Genomic DNA, 8,675 nt, shown 5'->3' with positions numbered 1-8,675 from the left:
CCACACAACATTGGGACCGCCCCCTTCATTCTATGCTGAAACAATCCTGGATTTCTCTCACAAAAGCTGAAATCAAACAGGTATGTCAACTTCAATCATTTTAAATCATATTTCTAATTGGCTATTTTTTGTGTTTAGAAAAATGGGTTTCTGTGTGGATACCGTATATGGGTTTCTGTTTATTGTTCATTTGAAATCATGTTCCCTTGTTTATTGTTTTTGAACATGCTCACCACCTGTTTGATGAAAGTCCTGAGTGGGTTCTATTTTGATATAAATCAGTGCTAATAAGAAAATTAAGATTAATTGTTTTGTATGTCATGTATATGGTGCATTTGTAACTATTGGTTAGAGTTGGAAGAGCCATTTAAGATATTTATTTCGTAATTTGTGTTTGTGTTTGTGTTTGTTCCCCTGTTTTTGATTCTTGGTGGATACTGTATATGATGGGTTTGTGTTCTGTTTGCTATTGATTTGGATTTTCGGGTTTCAAGGTTTGGGAAATTTGTGATAAATCTATAGAATTCATTTGGGTTTTGAATGGATAATTGGGAAATTTGTTATGATTGAAGGTTTTGAATTTGTTATGAATGAAGGTTATAAATTAACCCAATTATTTTCTTGACATTTTAGAAGCTGCTCTGGTCTGAAACAGAGGAACCCTGTTTTTGATGGATCCATTGTTTTAAAATATATATATTTTGTATCTGTAATAAATTAATAATTAAAAATCAATTGGTTATTCTTGTTCAAAAATCAGGTTTTTGTGAAAATTCAACCTAGACTCTAGAGTATTCTGATGAATGTTGAAAGGAAAATATGCCTTCAATATATATCCTATAACAGTATTGAAGTCCAAACTTTCTGCATGTACAACTTAGCTGTCCAGGTAGCTAGATGCTTCTGCTTTGGCCAAATCTCTAATTCAGGCCAAGTATAGTACAAATTAATGATGTGGCAAATTTTGCAGTTGGGAATAGTTCATAGTATAGGTTTGTTTTCATTCAATGCTCAATAGATAAGTGATACCAGGACTGAGGGGTTTCTACAAGGTGTGAAATCTGCCTGAGTGCGTTTGTTTTATTTTTTTCAAGTTGTGAAACCTATCTGAGGGGTTTCTTACAATATACTTTATTAATTTTCTTGCTAGGGATGGATCCGCATATTCCAGGAGCTATATCTTTCACTGATTTTTTAGAAGATCCTAATAATGAATATGTGATAGGATCTTCACATATAAGTGGTGAAGATAGTGTTCCACAAGCTCAAGTATTCAGCCAAATGCCTCCACCCGAGGTTGAATCCATAGCTAAGAAATCACAACACGGTGCCAACTTCTCCATCCAAGAAGACAATCTTCTTGTGTCTGCATTTCTTAATGTTAACCAAGATGTGGTGCAAAGTACTAACCAAAAAAAAAAGGCACTTACTGGAAAAGAATTACAGACTACTACCACAAGTGGAAGACCTTTGAGTCTACACGTACTCAAACTTCTCTAATGAATCGGTGGTCAACAATTCAACAATGCACCAATAAGTTTTGTGGGTATTTGTCACAAATTGATTCAATGAATCAAAGTGGTATGACCAAGGAAGACAAGGTACATCTTACAAAAAAAATTTGTGTTAGTTTGATAATTTGTTTCAACTATTTCGAGATATTAATTATAATATATTTGTTAATTTTTCAGCTCAATAAGGCAAGAGAACAGTATCAAACATTCCAAGGTTCCATATTTTCATATGAACATTGTTGGAATCTTTTGAAGCACTCACCAAAATAGTTGCGTACTATTCAAGAGCATAGACCAAAAAGAGAGAGACTTGAGACAACATCTTCATCTCCTACTCTAGAGCCAATAGATTTAGAGGATGAAGATATCCCACATGTTCCTAATGTATTGGAGAGACCACCAGGCAAGAAGGCTGAGAAAGAAAGATTGAAAAAACAAAAGAGCAAAGAAGGTACATCTTCAAATATGGAAGCCTTATTAAATGTCATGATGGAAGAAAGAAGAAAAATGAATGAGATGAAAATAGCTACTATTGAAAAAGGATGTCTTGCAAACTATGAGCAAGAGATGGCAAGAATTCATCTCGAGGATAGAAAACTTACAACGGCACAAATGAAAATGGAATTGGAAATGGAAAAATTGAAAGAGGATAGGGAAATAGAAAAATTGAGATTGGAGAATATGAAGGAGGAAAAAGAGATTATGATGATGGATGTAAGTGCATTGCCTCCAATGCAACAAGAATATATTCATCAACGCCAAATGGAAATCCTTGAAAAGCGAAGGAATTAGCTTGACATGGGGTGCTTTTGTTTTGTATAGTCAGGAGAGCACTTTAAACTTATTTTGTTGCAATGTGATCAAACTTACTAGAATATATAGGGTCACTCATTTTTTTTTTTTTTTATTGCAATGTGATCCCACTGACTTGGTAGAACATTTGATGTATTATCTACTATTATTTGATGTATTAGAACATTTGTTTTTTACATTGCAAGTAGTCGATAGATTTGATGCTATTGTCATTAAACTTTGCATTAGAAGATTATATATATTCGAAAAATATGATCATTGCAATATTATTTATATTGAAAAATGTATGATCATTGGAAAAATATGATTGTTGAAAATGTATGATCATTTGAAAATATGATCGGATAAATAAAATAGTTGAGAAATATGATTGTTGCCAAATTTGAAAATGTTGTGAAATTTAAAAAATATAGCTGTTGGGAATTTGAAAAATATAGCTGTTAGGAATGAATAAAGGAAGAATAAAGAAATATTGAAAAAAGAATAAAGAATGAATGAAGAAATAATATTTAAATGAGATAGAGAATGTGATAGAGAATATGTTAGAAGTGTATTTGAAAAAGTGGGTAGACAAAAGCTAAATGTTACTGTTCATTAGCCAAACAGTACAAAAATTTGGCTATTCTACTAGAGATGCTCTAAAAAAATTTATTTACGCAGTTTCACTATTATCAATTAAAGAAGTAGTCTCTCCATCCTAAATTGTTTGTCTGGCTTAAAAAAATACAATTATTTTTGGGTACATCATTAAATGGCTTATCATCTCAGTTAGTAAATACGGATAAAGTACACGAACAACTCTCGTGCGTTTGTTAAAATCAAAGTTACTCACGTCTTGCGTAGTGTTTGCAAAGTTTTGTAAATAAAAGCGTTATTTTAAGTTTAAACATACAACAAGTGTTAAATACAAACAATGTAAAAATTGGCTCGTTACATTCGGATTCTTAAAAAAATAAAAATAAAAAAACCAACTTTTTATTGAAAATTGTTGGTTGTTGCGTCAAATAATTAGGAATATAAATATTAAAAAATCTCAATAAAACAAATACATGTCAAATACTAAGGTTGTGTTTAGCATTGGCTTAAAAAACCTGTTTATTTTATTATTTAGTTTATTTTTGCTATTGCTTATGGGTTTCATTGCACTTTTTGATACTATTCATGGGTCCTACTATATTATTTCAATTAACTTTTATCTTTATTTACAATACTTTGAGCAAAAAAAATTTTTAATTTCAGCTAAATAAGTCGTTCCCAAACAAACACTAAACGAGTTTAAGAGTCATGTTTAATATATTTAAAATATAAACATGATAAAACACATATCCCAAGTTTGTGTCATTGTTCCTGGTGCCCAAATAATCATGTTTAGGATTATTATTATTATCATTATTATTATTTAGAAGGTTATTATTATTATATTAAATACTTTAAAACTAGTGCAATATATTAGAATACTACATTTACAATATTTTCACAACAAAGTTTAGATAGTAAATTATAATTTAGATAGTAAATTATAATTTAAGCTCACCATTAATATCACTTTCTCACTCAGCAATAATAGCTTGTCATTTAAGATTTGTTATAAAATTCTTATGAAAAATATTATAGACATAGCACTACTACTACAAAAACTTAATAATTGATGAGCCAATAAATGTGGTTGGTCTCGTTTTATCAAAATAATAATGAGTGTTTGAATTACTTGTTATAATTAATGACACATCATGACATCAATTTATATGACCTATATAATAAAATTTGTAATTTCTACTACATTGTTCTCAAAAAATTTAAATTTTATTTGTATGTTCTATAGATAAAATCACACTTGATAGGAGTTAAAAAGTTAGGATACAGAGATGATTGAATTTATCTAAAAAAATATATGGTAAATGTTTACGTATTTTTGTTACAATTTTTTTAAAAACAAATGTAACATACCCGTAACATATACGTACCCTTTTTTTTCCATTCCCACATTTTTAAGCCAAATTTTTGAAACGTACTTTTTTGGAAGATGCCAAACTATACACGTCTATATACTTGTTGTATTAAACTCACACCGTATTTTACTAACTCTTGTCATTTAAAAAAAAAAAATAGAAGTTTCCTAAATTACCCTTAAACAAATTTATCAAAAATTTAAACAACTGTGCATATAAAAATAAAAGAATAAAAATTTTACCGTGTTCAATTTTCAAAGTTATTGTAGATTACAAACCCTATCGGTGTACTACTAGTACAATAACATTACAAAGTTATCTTCAAATTTAAATTCTACAACCAAGCCTGACCAAATTCAATCTTAATATTCAAATCAAATTTTAATACAAGTATTGATAAATTCCACAGAGGCATAATGAAAATGTTAAAAAAATAATGATATTTAACTTTTGAAAGAGGACTTAATTATTTTTGGGATAGCCCAAAATAGAATACAGGCCAAACAATCTAAGATGAAGGGAGTATAATACAACTAGAGAGAAGTCCATACACAAGGGGAGAGAAAGGAATGACTGCATATATTGGGAGTAAATATATTGCAAGTTCAATGTTGATCACCAAATAGAAAAGTTTGATCAAACTGTTTATGGCGAGTTGGAGTTGTGTTTCTCTGCTAGGAAAGTAGTAATGCCTTGTAATATCCATATATTGTTGAATGTAAAACTAAAACAAGTGATCACCAATGCCAATAGTTAAAGAAACACACTTCATAATGTAGAGAAAATAAATGTTAAGAACCACAAGATTAGATGATGGGATGATCAAATAGTAACAATAATTAGAAAAATCAACAATAATAGCGTGAACGCAAGTCAAAAAACACAAAACCCAAAGCTGAAGATTCTAACAAGCAACACAATCAATTTGGTGGCATTAACATAATTATGGAATGGGAGTTGGCCAACATGGTAGCACAAAGTTGATGATAGTGCACTCACCTTCACAGCCGAGGAATATCACAAAAGACTTCCATTGTTTTGCTCCTCAAGTTGCATAATACAACCTTCATTTCTATCACCAAATACAAGATATCTCCATCATTAGGATGAAAAGCTAGTACTGTGACAAAGGGAAATTTCAGTGGAACATATTGTGTGAGCCAAGGAGATTTTTTTGAGACCAACTGGTTGAAAAACACTTCATGCTCCAAGAACCATTGGCCTCCACCTCCATTATCATAGTCCTCGAACTCCCAAACACGTAAAACACTACCTAAACGAAACCACAATGAAATCTGACATATCCTCAGGCACCCCTGGCACACTCCAACGCAATCAGTTCCTCCAAGTGACTCATATTCTATAGGCTTCCCAATCAATCGACAAGATCTGGCGATGTACGGATCAAACGCGAGAAGACGGCCACCAGTACCAGGACAAAAAAAGCAAGCCTTTCTAGGAAACAGCAGACCTGGGAAAGTTACATAATTCAAATCCCTCCAGCACCGGCAACAACCGCTCCAACTCGCTCCATTCACTGGTGTCGGACGAGAACGTGTATCTTGAATTTTCTTGACTTGTGACTCAAATAAGGAATGAGCACCACACTGTAACTGAGTTGCTTATCATCAATATTATTATTATTGTAGTCATAGCTGCAATTAACCCAGCTTGAATGAAAAAACCACGAGGTTGAGTGATGGGAGGGAGCTCGAGACATTGCCTAGTGATTGGATTCATCACATAGTAAACGCTCATCTTACCAGGCACCTCATCTTTAGGCCACTTGCGCCATAAGAGCAAGTCATTACACGAATCTTCAAGCTCATTGTATCTGTGTACATAAGAAGCGAGAGTTTTGAATTCTGGTTCGTCAGAATCAGTTGTGAAGGCACGATTTGATAGGATATCTGCCGACTCAAAGAGCAATGTAAAGGGCTGAAGGTTTTTGTGGTGGTGGCCAACATAGCAGCGAGTAAAATAAGGATTAGAGATTAAAGAGCCCCAGCGATTTGATATGCATTTGCATTGAAATACAGATTTTAAAGGCAGCCAAAGCAGAGTTTCTGTCAGTAGACAATCGGAAAAATTGTCCAAAGTCATTGTTCTTCTTCTGCGTTTGCCTCTGCCTCTGCCTTTGCCTTGAGTTTTTTGAGAGCATTGCAACAGATCAATCACCGTAAATCCTAATCACCAAGTTGTTTAAACTCAAGTACAAGATATAGAAGTCCGGCTACAACAACAATTTGAAATCCTGAGTCTATCTTATCCTAATAAGTTAAATTGTTCATAATAGTCAAATTGTATCTTTGAAGAAAACATTCCACCTCTACCACAATTTTTAAGGCAGCACATTATCTCAATTACATTCAAAATTTGGTTATAAGGTGGTTGAAACACACCAATTATATATATATATATATATATAAGTTGAACCCATAGTTATTAAACTCAGACCGGATGTTAACCCGGTCTATGAGCCAATTCACTGGGTCATTGGTTCAACCAATGGGTCAACAGTTGAACTGCAAGGTCAAATAAAGAGATTTTAAACAATTTAAAAAAAAATTAAAAAAGAGTTAAAGACTTAAACTTAAAGCAATGAACAAAAAATGTAAACAAAAGAAGAGAAAAGAAGGTTTAAGCAATAAATTATATAACATATACTGATATACTCGTACCTACGTGCTAACTGGCTTTGTGAAATTGAAAATTGTATTTTTATTTATTTATTTAGATTTCCCCTTATTTAAATTACCATATTATCATACATTAAATAGTAAAGAAGTCAATGGAATTGACTAATTAATGTAATTTTACATAATTCACAAACTCAACTGGGTTATTAAAACCCAATGAGTTTTAAGCAAATTGTGTGATTTGGCTACGTTTTATCGGTTTTGACTGGGTCTTGTGCACATCTAATCCAATTGATGACCAAAACCGATTTATGTGCTAGGTCATCGGGTTACCAGTCCAACCAGCCGGGCTAAGTTCAGTTTAATAACATTAGTTGAACCTTAGTGTTTATTATTTGTAGCTCCTATTGAGTTACATCAGCGGACATAGCATTTCAATCCATTTAGTCTGTTTAGTCCTATTCAGCCATATTTTGTCCACTTTGGTCCTACTCGTTCCACTTAGGTCTACATTGGTCTTATTCGGTCCACTTTGATCCTATTCGATCCACTTTGTTCCTATTTGTTCCTATTCAGTTCACTTAGGTTCTAATCGGTCCACTTTGGTTCTTCTGGGCCTATTCGGTCTTATTCGGTCCACTTTGGTCTTATTCAGTCAATTTAATTCAATTCGATCCACTTTGGTCTTATTTGGTCCAATCGGTCCATTCTGTCATTTTCATCCTTTTCGGTCTAGTTTGGTCCATTCAGTCCACTTCGACTCTATTCATTCTATTTCGATCCTATTTGGTCCATTTTGTTCACTTTGGTCCTATTTGGTCTATATTTTTCTTATTTAGGTAATTTGATCCTATTCGGTCCACTTCGGTCCTATTTAGTCCATTTTGGTTCTATTCGGTCCTACTCGATCTATTTTGGTCTACTTTGGTCATATTCGGTCCATTCGGTCAACTCTTAGTCCTATTCAATTCACTTTGGTCCATTTTGATCCACTTTAGTGATCCTTTAATAAGAGAGGTTTGTGTAAAAAAGGACTTGCTTGATTAAGAATTATGTCACATTCCCAATGTAAAGTTTTTAGGTTCTTGATAAAATTAATTACATTGTAATTATCTATATATATAATAATAGGTGAAGCAGAGAAAGTGTGAAATTGCAATTCCAAATTAGAACTCTAATTATGTGCCACGTGTACACACCAATTAGAACTCTAAGAAAATCCAATTAGATTATAAATTGGATTTCAATTGAAGTCTAAATTTTTGCCATGTGTCTCATTTAATTTTTAATTATTGTTTCAAGTGAATTATTGGCTACAAAAACCGAATAGTTGATCAAATCCAATTAGATTCCAATTAGACATTTCTATCAATTTTTCTAATTTTTGTGCAAAATAAATTATTGAATACAAAACCAAAGAGTCCAATAATAATGAACCTTCAAATAAACAATCCTATCTACTCAACTAAAATGACCACACCAATAGTCTCACAAGGTGCTCGTGCATCTTCAAAGGATATGTCTCATGAAGTTTTTCTTTATCACCTACTCTCAGAGCAATTCAATGGAGGTCATGTCAAAATACTTACTAATATCTTATGTTTCATGTGCAAAAAGTTGTAGTTTTATTCTAATTTACGTTAGGTTGGACTTTTTACAGTAATGAATTGCTTTTCTTCGTTGTTCCCCTTATACAGTTAATACTGCATGCCTTACAATAGTAAATAATTCAATATTAATATTTTAGCCTTTTGGGTTTT

General features: G+C 32.2%; 1 long non-coding RNA gene across 1 annotated transcript; it reads left to right on the top strand.

The window, feature by feature from the left end:
- The first annotated feature begins 2 nt into the window (after positions 1–2).
- Positions 3–2,437, top strand: LOC112033916 (uncharacterized). The gene is made up of 3 exons (XR_002885307.2): positions 3–80; positions 1,151–1,601; positions 1,692–2,437. It is a non-coding gene; the product is annotated as an uncharacterized LOC112033916 (long non-coding RNA).
- Positions 2,438–8,675: the final 6,238 nt, after the last annotated feature.

Source organism: Quercus suber, unplaced genomic scaffold (assembly GCF_002906115.3).
Source record: "Quercus suber isolate HL8 unplaced genomic scaffold, Cork oak 2.0 scaffold_108, whole genome shotgun sequence".
Taxonomy (NCBI): domain Eukaryota; kingdom Viridiplantae; phylum Streptophyta; class Magnoliopsida; order Fagales; family Fagaceae; genus Quercus; species Quercus suber.
This window is presented reverse-complemented; position numbering and strand designations above follow the sequence as displayed.